The sequence below is a fragment of the Bufo bufo genome, chromosome 4 (genome assembly GCF_905171765.1).
Source record: "Bufo bufo chromosome 4, aBufBuf1.1, whole genome shotgun sequence".
In the NCBI taxonomy this organism is placed as follows: Eukaryota; Metazoa; Chordata; class Amphibia; order Anura; family Bufonidae; genus Bufo; species Bufo bufo.
Genome location: NC_053392.1, coordinates 170197662 through 170213449, shown reverse-complemented (window position 1 = coordinate 170213449; position 15788 = coordinate 170197662). Strand labels below are relative to the sequence as shown.

The 15788-nt window shown below is 44.0% G+C and overlaps 1 protein-coding gene across 2 annotated transcripts in view; it reads right to left on the bottom strand.

The window, feature by feature from the left end:
• LOC120997812 (arylacetamide deacetylase-like) overlaps window positions 1-15788 on the bottom strand; it is a 104608-nt gene that overhangs the window by 49368 nt on the left and 39452 nt on the right. Inside the window, exons 1-2 of one of the 2 annotated variants that reach the window (XM_040428104.1) lie at window positions 4755-4761; window positions 126-127 (exon numbers count right to left, since the gene is read on the bottom strand). The exons of the other annotated variant lie outside the window; for it this stretch is intronic. The gene's annotated coding sequence lies outside the window, so the exon portion shown is untranslated. Of the gene's footprint in view, window positions 1-125; window positions 128-4754; window positions 4762-15788 lie in introns of those variants that run through there. 2 annotated transcript variants of the gene reach the window in all.

The following is a 15788-nucleotide window of genomic DNA, read 5'->3' as shown; positions in this document are numbered from 1 at the left end:
CTGAACGCTAGTGTGAAAGTAGCCTGAGTTGTATGGAAGGTGGAGAGTGGAGTTAAAAGCGGGAAAATAGGGTGTTTGTTTCAGAGGGCTTGTTATGTGTGATGATCCCTGCAGTCCTTCCCCACCACTTCTCTTCTACAATGCTGAGCTCCACCACCTGCACTCATGACAAATGGTGAGGTCATCACAGGTCCTTCAGCTCTTGCAGTGTAGCAAATACAGAGCAGGTCTTTGTGTGTAGTCACTACTGTTGTGTTTGGAGCTCTTTTGAAGTAATCAACCATTAGCAGATCACTCTATACAGAGAATATACATAAACAGTCTGGAATAACACTTCAAGGGGTTATGGCCACTTTCACACATCACTGTTTTGGGAGCCAAAACCAGGTGTGGGTCCAAAACATGGAAGACGTGTACCAATTTTTTCATCATACATTTGTCCTGACTTTGGTATAAAATCCAAACACAATCTCACCTGTTTTAACTCCTGAGGGCATAAAATGGCTTGGATGCTGGAATCATGAGTGTGGAAGAATAGTCACAGAAAAAATCCAGCAAGTTAATAAAAACCTGTGTCCAAAGACAAATGGTGTCTATGTGTTTCAGATCAACAAATCAAGATCCTTACTCAAGACATAGTCCTGTCCTGCATAACGGAAACCAGGACGGATTAGTTAGGCTGCTCATAGACTTCTATTATGACGGATTGCAAAACGGAATGCCTATAAAGGTGTCCCTTTTGCATTATGTCTTAATGGGGTTGTCCGGGTTCAGAGCTGAACCCAGACATAGCTCCATTTTCACCCGGCAGCCCCCCTGACAGGAGCATCGTAGCAGTTCAATCGCGCAGAGCAAAGGCATTTTATGGAGATCCGATGACATACCGGGGTTCTCCATGGGGCTGCCAGGAAGCACGGTGACATCACAGGCACTGATGGGTGGGAGTTAGCGCTGCCCTAGCCAGTAGAATGGCTAGGGCAGCGCTAAAGCCTGCCCATCAGAGCCGGTGACGTCACTGAACACACTACCGGTGGAATTTTTCGCCCGGCAGTGTGTTGTAAATAAAAGATCGCTTGCCCTGCGCGAGACATTTCTGGTTTTATAATGCAGTATATCAGATAGGTGCGTATGGACTCTTGATTTTCTTTCATTAGCGGTGTATTTCATGTACTGTAATTGTCAAGAAACACACGTTATCAGGTATACTGCATGAGTTCTGTTACTACTGAGATATTGTAAAAAACACGGGGCACATTTAATAAGATCGGCGTTTTAGACGCTGGTGTTAATAAACCCCTAAGCTGGTTGTGGATCTGCCGGAGTTATAAAGAGTCGCAGGCCTGTACATAACTTCGGTACATAGCTTCCTAGCTGTCTTCTATTTAGACCATTTTCTACACCTAAACCAGGCGTAAACCTGCTGTGAGTGGGGAAAAGTCGCAGATTGCAGCACAAATTTCCTTTGAGCCGCAATCAGCACCAGAAATGTGATTACCATGGTTTTGAGATGTCTGTTGCACCTATTGCTATGTTTAAATGTAACGACCGAAGGTACTCCTTGGTGTACCTGCCATTTAGAAATTGTCTGATGCATGTAAGGGCTAGTGACAATTTCTGTGCCAACGTAGGAGCCCTGCGGGCTACAGAATTAACTACTTCAGCCAGGTGCTGTCACTACCAGAGCTTTGAGACGTTCTCACAGCTCTGTTTCTCCACCCCTGTGATGATGTCACTACTAGAGCTTGGAGGAGTTCTCACTGCTCTGTTTCTCCGCCCCTGTGATGAGCTCTTTACTTTCTGTTTCCTTCCTCCCAGCTGTTCCTCCTGCGTTTGATTTCCCTGCCTTTAAATCACCCCTCCTCCTTTTGTAGGCTGTGGATCATATTTCTCATTTGAGTTGTAGCTCTTGCTTGAGTATCTTCCCTTGTATGCTATCCTTTCACTGGACCTGTGTTCTGCTGCAGCAAGTACTCCGGATATTGCCAGCCTGTCTTTGGATCCGTCTTCACTGCGGCTGCAGCCCCTTCAGCTGAGTGTGCAGACATTGTAGTGTATCTGTGTGTTTTCTGACTGGATCCGAGGCGACCACGGTTCCCTCCATATACTGAGCAGGTCACCGGTGGCCGTGCCCCTTCCACTATTGTAGGGGTTACAGTGGTCATCAGTCTTAGGTACGCGGGCATGCCTCGTTCCACCTTTTGGATCCGGGCATGGGCTTAGCAGCATAGGGAGAGCTTTGAGGGTCTGACAGGGGTCACCCTTTATCCTCCCTAGTTTGGGTCCGGTCAGTAGCTCTATTGTCTGTGCATGCTCTTGTTGCTCACATACAGCCGTGACAGGTGCATCTGGACTATAGAACAGATTTGAAAGAATTCCAAACTGTAATTGGTAACAAATGTAGTAATTAGAAATGAGCATATCGAAGTTGATGATGAAGTGGAATTCGATCCGAATTTCAGGAAAAATTTGATTTGCGCTGAAAAATGGCTGCTGCACTTGTGAGGACATGGAGCAAGGAACTCTGGGAATGCGGGATCACCCATAATGCCATGCATGCAGCCAATCAGCAGCCAGCCAGCCCTGTGATGTCACAGCCCTATAAATAGCCTCAGCCATCTTGGATTCTTCCATTTTCCAGTGTACTTAGTGCAGGGAGAGACGTCAGTAGGCGCTAGGGACAGTGCTAGGAAAGACTTCATTGTGAAAAAAATTAAAAATAAATTACAAGTTCAGGGAAAGATTATTCAAGTTGTAGGGAAAGGATAGGAAAGAATCATTCCACAGCATTGATGTTGAACAGGGTTCAGTAGGGGAGTATACAACCTGGGTAATAGGAACAATCCTATTACTCCTTGCTGCACTGACTGGGGATCCAAATTGCCATTATACAGCTCTGCAAATCCAGCAAACCGTTCTTGTTATTTTTATCGTGCATTAGTGGCAAAAGAAAAAATATATTTGCCATTCAGCGGTGCAGTTATATGTTCTAAAGCATTTTGTGGAGTGTATAAGTGAAAAAAGAAAAATATATTTGACGTTCAGTGGTGCAGTAATATGTTCTAAAGCCCTTTTTGGCGTGTATTAGTGGGGGGAAAAAAGGGCTTATTAGCCATTGTATGGTGAAGTAAGAACATTGCAGCCTTTTTTGGGGTGTTTTAATTTCCTTTTTATTCATTTATTTATTTGATCTAACAGAATTTCAGACAGATAAGTGCCAGGCCCTGCACATGTCACGGTAGACAGGATACAATATACACAGAATACCACCATACAAGTGTCTAGGCAAGAAGCTGGTGATAAAGGTCACCTTCTGACGAATCCCTACCAGCTCTCCCTTGACTTCTTTGCCACGTTCAGACCCTGAAGGTGGGAATAAACGTGTCCCCTTGCCTGGGCTGAATATTCCCTAAAATCCCTAAGATGGTGAAAGGGGGAAAGAGGCAGCCTGCTCCCTCAGGACCTGGAGGGGGCAGGCGTCTCTCAAACAGCCTAGACAGACAACCACAAGAAAGCAAAACCAACTTATCTTGTTTCTGAGCAGGAACAGCAAATCCTTCCTTCCTTCCTTCCTTCCTCTGAGCCAGACAGAAGCTATAACCCGCACAGGACACTGGGAGTGGGCGTAATTTAAACTCAAACCAACGACCCCACCCAGTGCACCTGAAGGGAGGCGGATACAGCTCAACTCAAAACAAAAGGCTACACACATGCTGCTAACCTGGCAGACCTCCGCACATAACCTGAGCAGGGCATGACAGCACAGGAGTCGCAACAAGAGGCCTGAGCTCCCAGTGTCATCTAGCGGTCGTGTCTTGACCAGCAACCCAGCGGTTCTTGAATGGTTGATTCGGTAATCCACTTTGTTGCAAGTGACATCAGAAACAACCATCCATTAGTCGGTGGGTTAGTTAGACACAACCCTTAGAAGAAAAATATAATTTGTGACGGCTCACCTAGTAGCCAACGTGGAATAGGTGCTCCAGCTAGTATAGACACACCCTGTCTATGAAGTAGATAATAATATAAAGTAATAGATTGGTTGTGCACACCTGGAATATCGCATATATATATCAGGACTTGTTTGGATAAGTACTCAATATTTATTGTACATAAATTAAAAAGGGTTATATAAATACACTTGATAGCTGAACAATGTGTCGACAGAATATCTTCTTATTTAATAACTATGATAATTCAATCCTAACGTGATATTTGATGTGATCTGTAAACTATCTGTAAAAATATCAAAATGCACAAATATTATATAACAAGATGCAGAAATAATATATATATGTGTGATTCACACTACCATTTTAAAAATATATTATAAAAATCAATAATCGAAACGTGACCTATAAGCAAAATATCTAAAGTGAATTTACACTCATTGAAAAATGTAATACATATAATAAATATAATACATGGTGAGAAGAGCTATAAAGTGCATATGTAGTAGGAAAAGCACAATGGAAGTAAATTTTTATGGTGAGCAGTGCCCAGATACAATTGCAAAATATCTGAAAGGAAGATATACAGCAATCTATTTAGAAGCAATTAACCGCAACATATTGAAACCTTAACAAAGCTGGATAAGTCGGTTGAATGAATTAACCTTCGCTACACTATAGTGCAGTTTTTTATCAGTGCTTTTTTTTATTTTTATCAGTGCTTTTTGATTAGTGCTGTTTTTCTGAAGGAACTATTTCTCAACAACAGCACTGCTGGATCAAAATGACAATACTGTTGGGTACAACAATGTCCAATACAGGGAGTGCAGAATTATTAGGCAAGTTGTATTTTTGAGGATTAATTTTATTATTGAACAACAACCATGTTCTCAATGAACCCAAAAAACTCATTAATATCAAAGCTGAATATTTTTGTAAGTAGTTTTTAGTTTGTTTTTAGTTTTAGCTATTTTAGGGGGATATCTGTGTGTGCAGGTGACTAGTACTGTGCATAATTATTAGGCAACTTAACAAAAAACAAATATATACCCATTTCAATTATTTATTTTTACCAGTGAAACCAATATAACATCTCAACATTCACAAATATACATTTCTGACATTCAAAAACAAAACAAAAACAAATCAGTGACCAATATAGCCACCTTTCTTTGCAAGGACACTCAAAAGCCTGCCATCCATGGATTCTGTCAGTGTTTTGATCTGTTCACCATCAACATTGCGTGCAGCAGCAACCACAGCCTCCCAGACACTGTTTAGAGAGGTGTACTGTTTTCCCTCCTTGTAAATCTCACATTTGATGATGGACCACAGGTTCTCAATGGGGTTCAGATCAGGTGAACAAGGAGACCATGTCATTAGATTTTCTTCTTTTATACCCTTTCTTGCCAGCCACGCTGTGGAGTACTTGGACGCGTGTGATGGAGCATTGTCCTGCATGAAAATCATGTTTTTCTTGAAGGATGCAGACTTCTTCTTGTACCACTGCTTGAAGAAGGTGTCTTCCAGAAACTGGCAGTAGGACTGGGAGTTGAGCTTGACTCCATCCTCAACCCGAAAAGGCCCCACAAGCTCATCTTTGATGATACCAGCCCAAACCAGTACTCCAGCTCCACCTTGCTGGCGTCTGAGTCGGACTGGAGCTCTCTGCCCTTTACCAATCCAGCCACGGGCCCATCCATCTGGCCCATCAAGACTCACTCTCATTTCATCAGTCCATAAAACCTTAGAAAAATCAGTCTTGAGATATTTCTTGGCCCAGTCTTGACGTTTCAGCTTGTGTGTCTTGTTCAGTGGTGGTCGTCTTTCAGCCTTTCTTACCTTGGCCATGTCTCTGAGTATTGCACACCTTGTGCTTTTGGGCACTCCAGTGATGTTGCAGCTCTGAAATATGGCCAAACTGGTGGCAAGTGGCATCTTGGCAGCTGCCCGCTTGACTTTTCTCAGTTCATGGGCAGTTATTTTGCGCCTTGGTTTTTCCACACGCTTCTTGCGACCCTGTTGACTATTTTGAATGAAACACTTGATTGTTCAATAATCACGCTTCAAAAGCTTTGCAATTTTAAGAGTGCTGCATCCCTCTGCAAGATATCTCACTATTTTTGACTTTTCTGAGCCTGTCAAGTCCTTCTTTTGACCCATTTTGCCAAAGGAAAGGAAGTTGCCTAATAATTATGCACACCTAATATAGGGTGTTGGTCATTAGACCACACCCCTTCTCATTACAGAGATGCACATCACCTAATATGCTTAATTGGTAGTAGGCTTTCGAGCCTATACAGCTTGGAGTAAGACAACATGCATAAAGAGGATGATGTGGTCAAAATACTCATTTGCCTAATAATTCTGCACGCAGTGTATAATATAGTTCACCTCCAGTGACACATTGCCGCAAAACGGTGGACTATTAATCTCTTCATTTGACTATTGTGGTGACTGAATTTGAAAAACCTTTTGAATATACTGTATGGTTCCTCCTTGAAGATTCTAATATTGGTGGATCGAATGTTATTGCCCATTGTGGCATAGTGTGCTTAACTGTAGATTCTCTGGGCACTGCTCACCATAGAAATATACTTCCATTGTGCTTTTCCTACTACATATGCACTTTATAGCTCTTCTCACCATGTATTATATTTATTATATTTATTACATATTTCAATGAGTGTAAATTCACTTTAGATATTTTGCTTATAGGTCACGTTTCGATTATTGATTTTTATAATATATTTTTATATACTGTATTATTTGTGCATCTTGTTATATAATATTTGTGCATTTTGATATTCTTACAGATAGTTTACAGATCACATCAAATATCACGTTAGGATTGAATTTTTATCATAGTTATTAAATAAGAAGATATTCTGTCGACACTTAGTTAGCATGGCCCGGGAGTAGGCCCTGTGCCCTCATCTGTCCTCAACCTGCCTCTGTCCTTTTCTGTTCCCTCAGCCAGAGAAGTATTATATGCTGTGGGCTCAGCCCCACTATACAGCGAGGACGAGCTACTAGAGGACAGTCAGCAGCTACTGTCCAGCCAAGATGTGGAGGAGAAATCTGCCGCTTCCTCCGCTAGGCAGGCAAGTAGTGATAAGGAGAGTGGCGTGGGAACTCGTGTTGCGAGCGGTGAGGCTCCTGACCCAGAGACCATTGAGGAGGATATCATTGACTTGCAGACAGTACTCGATGATGATGATTTAGCTGATCGCACTTGGGAGCCGGGTGAATTAGGGGCTTCATCATCATCGGGAGAAGAGGGTGGCAACTTGCCCATGAGGCAGCAAGTCGCTAGCGTGGCTGGGAGTCAGCAGGGTGGCAGCAGTGGAAGGTCGGTAGCCAAACGTGCCTGGGGTAGACCACCAGCTTCACAGGAGCCTAACTGCCCAGAAAGTAGTGGTGCATGGGTTCACGGAAGCAGCGGCAGTAACAGTCAGTCAGTGAGTAGTGTTGTGGGTAAAATCACCTACTTGGCGTTGTGGCAGTTTTTGTTAAGCCATCGGAGGAGGTGAGCATGGCCATATGTAGAATCTGTGGGCGGAAGGTGAAGCATGGCCAGGAAGCCAATGTTGGCTCCATGGCCCTGCGTCAACATATTGTCACGGTTAGAGAATCTAAGAGACTGGCTGCCCATGATGTGATCTGACAGTCTCTTTGGTTTCACTTGTTTGTGTTGTTGCTGGGTATTTTACCCACCTCTTGTCTCAGGTGTATCTTAAAAGGTCATTCCAACTCCTCTATTTAGTGTGGTCTCACCCATCACGCTATGCTGTTTATAGCTCCTTTCTGGTTGTGGAAGTGCTGGTGTTGGTACTCCTCTGAATTCCTTCTTGGCCGCGGACTTCTGAGTTAAGTGTCTTTTCCTTATTTCTTGTTTGTTGTATTCCCCTATCTTTTGGTATTAGGCATGAGGGAGTCTCCTGTTCCTTCAGCTGGGAAGGAACAGGACATCTTTTGTCCTGACACTATTGCCAGTGCCCTTTAGGGTCAGATAGGGTTCTAGATTCCTGTGTATGCACATTCCTTCCATTGAGGTCTGTTCATACTAATAGTAGTCAGGGCTCGGTTTAGGGATTTACTAGGTCTTGAACTTTCCACTTTCCCTAGTTTCCAGGCCTAGTACCTTTTCCCTTCCCTATTGTGTTCAGTGTGGAGTTTACTACCCACACCGTTATTTGTCAGTCGCCAGGACTATGGGATGAACAATGTTATTCCACTGCTTCATGTCCTGGAACAGATGCTGGTAAATCTGGCTGGTCAGGGGACTGGAGACGAGGTGTCTAGATCTCACGGCCACATGAGCCCTGTGGGGGCTGAACTGGAGGAGGAGGACATTGGAGCACAAGCAAGGTGTAGCGAAATGGGTGGTTTTTACACACAGGTGACAGGATAGGAGGAGCAGGAGCAGCCAGAGGGGCTACAGGGCGATGAGGAAGATGAAGCAAAGGACCCAGACACAACGAGGCAGTATGTAGTGGAGATGGAGTCCCTCCGAGTCATTTGCACAAATGGCCTGATGCATGCTCACGTGCTTGCATAGTGACAGCAGAATTGTCACTATTCGTCAGCGGGGTGACTTCTGTCTCTCCACCTTGTTGGACCCTCTCTACTAGTCCAAAATGGGGGTCTTTTTTACACCCGCTGAGAGGGAGGACAAACTAAACTACTATAGAGACATCCTATGTAGTGAGTTGGCCACTGCCTATCTGTGCCATCGTCCATCCTCTCAAAAGGTCTGACCGGTCTGCACTCACGTTCCTCTGCCATGGCAGGGTGGGGTGGGGGGGGGGGGTAGGAGCAGTTCTAATCCATCAGCAGCAACTTGAATCTGCTGATGAGCAGCTTTCTTTACCCGCCTAGTGAAGAAACTACTCAGCAGCAGCAGCAGCTAGACCTGGAGCAGGACCTGAACCAGCAGGTGGTGGCACACTTTGACAGTACTCTGCCACCCCACATTGAAGATCCGCTGGACTACTGGACAGCCAAACTAGATTTGTGGCCACAACTAGCAGACTTTGCCCTGGAAAAGCTGTCCTGCCCGGCCAGTAGTGTGGCATCAGAGCGGGTGTTTAGTGCGGCGGGGTCCATAGTTACCCCAAGAAGAACTCGCCTATCCACCCAAAATGTGGAGAGACTGACCTTTGTAAGGATGAATCAGGCGTGGATCAGCCAGGATTTCCAACCACCAATGCCTGATGCATCAGACTAGATCATCCATGGTGCCAAACCAAAACTTTGACAAAAGAGACCAGTTTCTTCTGGCTACCTGCCTCAGCTACTATTCTGATGCTGCCACTCACCTGATGCAACACATCTGATGCCAAATGCTCCTTCTTTCACCCACCATCTTCAGCTAATACTCGTATTGCCACCCACCTCCCCACTCTGTCACCCTTCACTCTGTGGTCTCCTGATGCTTCTGCCACCTTCACACTATGTCACCTTGCCAGGCAAAAGCAGGAGTGGGTACAAAACACAGAAGACATGCAAATATTCCATTCACGTGTCATCTCTGTTTAGGATCCACATACTGATGGATTACTCACCAAATGCTGACCGAGTGAAGGCGGATGCTCAACAGACAGGATCCGTTTTTTGGGGGTTATTGTTCTGACAGATCAGAGGAGGGGAAAATAATCAGCGACGTCAACACAAACTTACTGCTGACCCTCTCTACTCTGTCCGGGGGGCTCTACTTGTATAAGCGTTTAATAGAACAGGTTCTGTAGACATCTATTTGGAATCAGCTGACAACGGTGTAAAAGGAGTGCACTTCTTCTTGACGATAACATCGACCTGTAAGGCTGAGTTCATACATACTTGAGTTATTTGGTCAGTTTTGGCCCCATAACTGCCCAAATAAGTGAAGTGTGCAGTGATTCTAAGAGCGATGCCGGTCATCTGCATGTCATACTGACTCAGAGTATTATTTCACTACCACAGCAGACTCTCTATGCGTGTTGCTGCAAGGCCCAGTGTTCTACACCACTATAAAGGCTCTCTGCAGCCAGGAAATAGCAGTTATTTTACGCAATTCACCGCAAATAAATTTGGATCGAACCAAATTTTTTTCGAAAAATTCTGAGAACCGGCCAAATCACATTTTTGAAAAATGTGCTCATCTCTAATTAAAATTACTGAAAATGAGGAGGCTGCATGCATTGGCTACCTAGTCTTCAGATATTAGCTCAGTGCAAAGCTTCTAGCTTATTTTAAGGTGGTTTATGGAATTTAAGGACTATATGTAGTCCAAATATTGGGATTAGTGACTCTGTAAAACTTTTATTTTCTGTTGTTTCACCAGTATAACAGCATATTAACTGAAAACCAACACTGTTTTGTATGGAGGATATATGGCTCCTGCAAGTTGTAGGAATTTTCTTGCAGGGGATATCCCTGGCTGGTCGCATCTTCCCCTTGCATCATCTTGTTGCTTGGGTCCTGGGAGCACATCCTGAGGGAAAGCCTAGCTAAGACAGCTTCCCCATATCAGAACCATGGACTGTCTTATGAGACAACCGCTATTCACCTAACAGCTGAAACAGTTGAGATTTTCCTTCCTTAAGGATAACAGACTATTTTGGATTATTTAAAAAGAATGAGAGCGCAACTCAGCTCTGATGTCGAATGCTACACCCTGAATCAGCTACATTCTTTGAAGTTCCTGGCATTGGGAATAACATGTTTTTACATTTTTGACAGGATGTGGTGTAATATCCTGTAGTTCACAAAATGAAGCATCCCATCTTATCAGAAACTATATATTTACCAGGACAGCAATTCCAAATAAATGGGTGTACATGATAAAGTTGCTATCATGTACACCCAGACTAAAAATAACTTCTGTACCACTATAAAAAATGATTTATTAGCACTAAGCAATATTAATACGTGATTTAACACGCAGGCTTTTTATTACTATGTTTTCTAGAGATTTTTTTTCTTTTTTAATTTTATTTGTGAAAAATAAAAAGGAAAGCATTTTGTTTTCAAATTGAAGCTTTTTTAGTATGCAGAGACCAAAATAAATGAAAATGTCAGTTGTTTTGTGTCAGTCATTTTGATTTATTTTATTGTGTTCCTTTCTTTGCATTTTATTATTTTTAGTTTATTTTTTAAAATTTATTTTTGGCACATAATATGCTCGCTAAGATTAAAAGACCTCTAGGGAAGACTTATTTGATACTTTTCCATTGTTAGGCTACTTTCACACCTGCGTTCGGGTGTCCGCTCGTGAGCTCCGTTTGAAGGGGCTCACAAGCGGCCCCGAACGCATCCGTCCAGCCCTAATGCATTCTCAGTGGACGCGGATCCGCTGAGAATGCATCAGTCTGCCAGCGTACAGCCTCCGCTCCGCTCAGCGAGCGGACACCTGAACGCTGCTTGCAGCGTTCGGGTGTCCGTCTGGCCGTGCGGAGGCAAGCGGATCCGTCCAGACTTACAATGGAAGTCAATGAAGACGGATCCGTTTGAAGATGACACCATATGGCTCAATCTTCAAACGGATCCGTCCCCCATAGACTTTCAATGTAAAGTCTGGACGGATCCGTTCAGGCTACTTTCACACTTAGAATTTTTTTCAAACTATAATGCAGACGGATCCGTTCTGAACGGATACAAACGTCTGCATTATAGGAGCGGATCCGTCTGAGCAGACATCAAACGGACCCGCTCTGAACGCTAGTGTGAAAGTAGCCTTACTTGGACATCCAAAGGAGCGCCTGTTACAGGAAAACAGCCCCTTGTAGGGGATTCTACACAGACATAACTGATCAGGGTGTACTAAGAGCTCTGCACTGCCCAAGATCCCCGTGATTACATGACCACAAGGTCCAATAGAGAAAGCACTTCAGATTAAAGCCCAGCATGAAGAGTCATACAGGTACAACACTTGGTTTTAAGGGAGTTAAAGAGGTTTTCCATGACTTTTTTATTAATAACCTATCCTTGGGTAGTTCATCCATATCAGATCAGCAGGGTTTCAACTCCTTGCAACCCCACGACACTTGAATATGAACCATTACACAGTGTAAGGCCTCTTTCACACAGGCGTCATGTTTTACGGCCGGATAAGAGGTGGGTGCGTTGCGGGAAAATGTGCGATTTTTCCACGCGAGTGCAAAACATTGTAATGCGTTTTGCACGCGCGTGAGAAAAATCAACATGTTTGGTACCCAGACCCGGACTTCTTCACAGAAGTTCGGGTTTGGGTTAGGTGTTGTATAGATTTTATTATTTTCTCTTATAACATGGTTCTAAGGGAAAATAATAGCATTCGCAATATAGAATGCATAGTACAATAGGGCTGGAGGGGTTAAAAAAATATTAATAAAATGTAACTCCCCTTAATCCACTTGTTCGCGCAGCCCGGCTTCTCTTCTGCGCTCATCACATGGTCCGTCACATGATCCATCACCATGGTGATGGACCACGTGATGAGCGCAGTGACGTCACCACAGGTCCTTTTCCTGTGCACAGCAAAGGTGAAGACAGAAGAGAAGCCGGGCTGCGCGAACAAGTGGATTAAGGTGAGTTAAATTATTTTTTATAACCCCTCCAGCCCTATTGTACTATATTTTACTATGCATTCTGTATTAAGAATGCTATTATTGTCCCTTATAACCAGGTTATAAGGGAAAATAATAATGATCGGGTCCCCATCCCGATAGTCTCCTAGCAACCATGCGTGAAAATCGCACCGCATCCGCACTTGCTTGCGGATGCTATGCGATTTTCACGCAGCCCCATTCACTTCTATGGGGCCTGCATTGTGTGAAAAATGCACAAAATAGAGCTTGCTGCGATTTTCACACAATGCACAAGTGATGCGTGAAAAATCACCGCTCATGTGCACAGCCCCATAGAAATGAATGGGTCCGGATTCAGTGCGGGTGCAATGCGTTCACCTCACGCATTGCACCCGCTCAGAAATATCGCCCATGTGAAAGGGGCCTAAGGTGCTGTGTTGTTTCACTACATGGGTTCCAGCACAGCAGCTCCAGAAAATAGCCTATTGGCAGGGGTGAAAGTATAAATCATTTAAGGCTGTCAGCAGATTTGTACCTATGAAACTGGCGGACCTGTTACATGTGCGCTTGGATGCTTAAGACGTCTGTGTTAGTCCTATGTTCATATGTGCCCGCATTGCTGAGAAAAATTAGGTTTTAATGTATGCATATGAGCTTCTAGGAAGCAATGGGGGGTGTTGCTGTTACACCTAGAGGCTCAGTTCTCTGCAATTGCAGCACTCTGCACTTTGATTGACTGGGCCAGACAGTGTAAACGCGTTCACATCTGGCCCTGTCAATCAAAGTGCAGAGGGCGCAGCAGTTGCAGAGAGAGCAGAAACTCTTGGTGTAACGGCAACACCCCCGTTGCTCCTAGAGGCTCATTTGCATATATTAAAACATAATTTTTCTCAGCAATGAGGACACATACTGTATGAACATGGGACCAACACAGATGCCTTCAACTGCCAAGCGCACATGCAACAGGTTGTTTCATGTGATGTAAATAAACACAGCACGCGGGATTACTGCACAGGAGCCATGTTGGTAACATAACAAAGACAGGAGCAACTGCCACAAACGGAAAAAGGAAACAGGAAGTGGTGCACCAACATAACATCCATAACATCTTCCCCTTTTTTAGTGTTAATAAATGAACATTGTAAGTTTTGAAGAGAGATAACAATAACACATTTGATACTCTATAGGTTAAGTTTCATAGGAGGTTTTGAACATCTGCCACTACGGGTGACGACTGGTCCTTGTAGTCTATTAGCCCTTTCGGTAGTTACCGGGCTCTTATCACCTTCTACTGGCATGTCCTGCGCGTGGCTGCTGGAAGATGTACTAGCTTGCTCAGGATTGCAAGTACCATTGGTCTGTGGCCCCACCTCTGGGCATTCCTCACAGTCAATGGGCACATGTGTCCCTGTTATACCAAGCGAGACTGACTTATCAATGAGATATTGCGACGTAGGTTTTTCTGCCACTCGTAAATTTACACGATTGCGACGAAAGAGAGTTCTGTCAATGTCCACTAGATAAGAGCGTGGTGCAACTTTTTTCAAACATGTACCCATTCTCCAACGACCTGTTCGATCCCCAGGTAAATGTTTTTATACGGATTTGTTCTCCAGTAATCAACTCTGACAGATCCCTGGCCGATGTATCATATTTTGCCTTTGAGATTTGTCTCTTAAACTTAAACTTTTCTGTAACACCTTGCACCACACAAGGTTCCAGAAGCTTATTCGCTGCCGTTAAAGAAGTCTTCAGCCTCCTTGACATCAGTCTTTGTGCCGGACTACTATCCATGCCTTCGGTTGGAGTGTTTCTCCAATGCAAAATGGCCTTCCACGAGTCTTTACCATCACTGTGTGCTTTCTTGCGTAAGTTCTTAACAATCTTTACAGCTGCTTCAGCTTTGCCATTCGCCTGTGGATGATGTCGTGAGGAAGTAACGTGCTCAAACTTCTATTCCATTGCAAATTTTCTAAATTGCAAGCTTGAAAACTGAGGGCCATTATCAGACATCACTTTATATGGTTGGCCATACCGGGCAAACTGAGCCTTGCACCGCTTAATTGTGGTTTCAGTGGACAAATCAGGAAGAAGGTCAACTAATATCAGGTATTCTTTGCCTGCGTAGTTGAATAAGTCCATACTGATGATCTACCATGGATGTGTCGGTATCTCATGCGACATCATAGTTTCCTTTTGCTGTAAGTGGGCATATTCATTGCAGAGGTGACAATTGCTGACAAAATCTTTGATTTCACCTTGCATGTTAGGCCAGTAAAGAGTATCACAAGCTTGTCTGTAGCATGCTTCACCTCCAATGTGGCTAGAGTGTATTCGTGATAACATCTCCGCTCTCAGCGATTTAGGCACTATGACCCTTGGGCCTTTGTACAAGATACCATTTTGTACGCTGATCTCATCTCTGAAGGACCAATATTTCCGTAGAGTTGCAGGAATTGCTACTTTATCATCTGGTCATCCACTCAAGACAACAGATTTCAGAGCTTGTAACGTTGCGTCACTGTCAGTGTGTTGTACGAGTTGCTGCAGACGCTGAGCAGTGACATTAAGATAGTCGGCTTGATTGATGTCGGCAAAGAAAATTTGTTCCTGTTGCAGCTGACAAATTGTTTGACGCTCGTGCTCACCTCTAGGTGCCACATTATTCAACGTAGCTCTGCTCAAAGCATCACTGATATACATTTCACTTCCTGGCTTATAGACAACATTGAGGTTGTAATGCTGCAATGTAAGCATCATGCTCTGCAAACGCTATCAGAGGTTTATGGTCAGTCTCAGCTGTAATGGAGTCCCGCCCATAGAGATAATGATGGAAGCGTTGGCATGCAAATACAATACTTAAACATTCCTTCTCAATCTGAGCATAGTTTCGCTCAGCTGGTGAAAGAGTTCTGGACACATTCAACCGGTTGACCTTCCTGCAAAAGACAACAACCCAGGCCATTTTTGCTAGAGTCACTTTGTATGGCAACAGGCTTAGTGACATCATAGTATTTCAACACTGGTGCAGAGGTGACCAAGCGTTTGATATCCTCTACTGCCTGGTCATGTTTGGGAAGCCAGTGTCAAACTGCATCTCTGTCCACAGGTCGTCTTACCTGCTCACACACTTCAGATAAATGTGGCAGGAATTTTTCTAGATATGTAACTGCTTTGGCATCAGCAGGCTGTGGCATGTCCACAATGGCTTTAATCTTGTCCGGGTCAGCTTTTAAGCCTTGTGAAGACAGGATATGCCCCTGGAAATGGACTTCTTGCACCTTGAACTGCA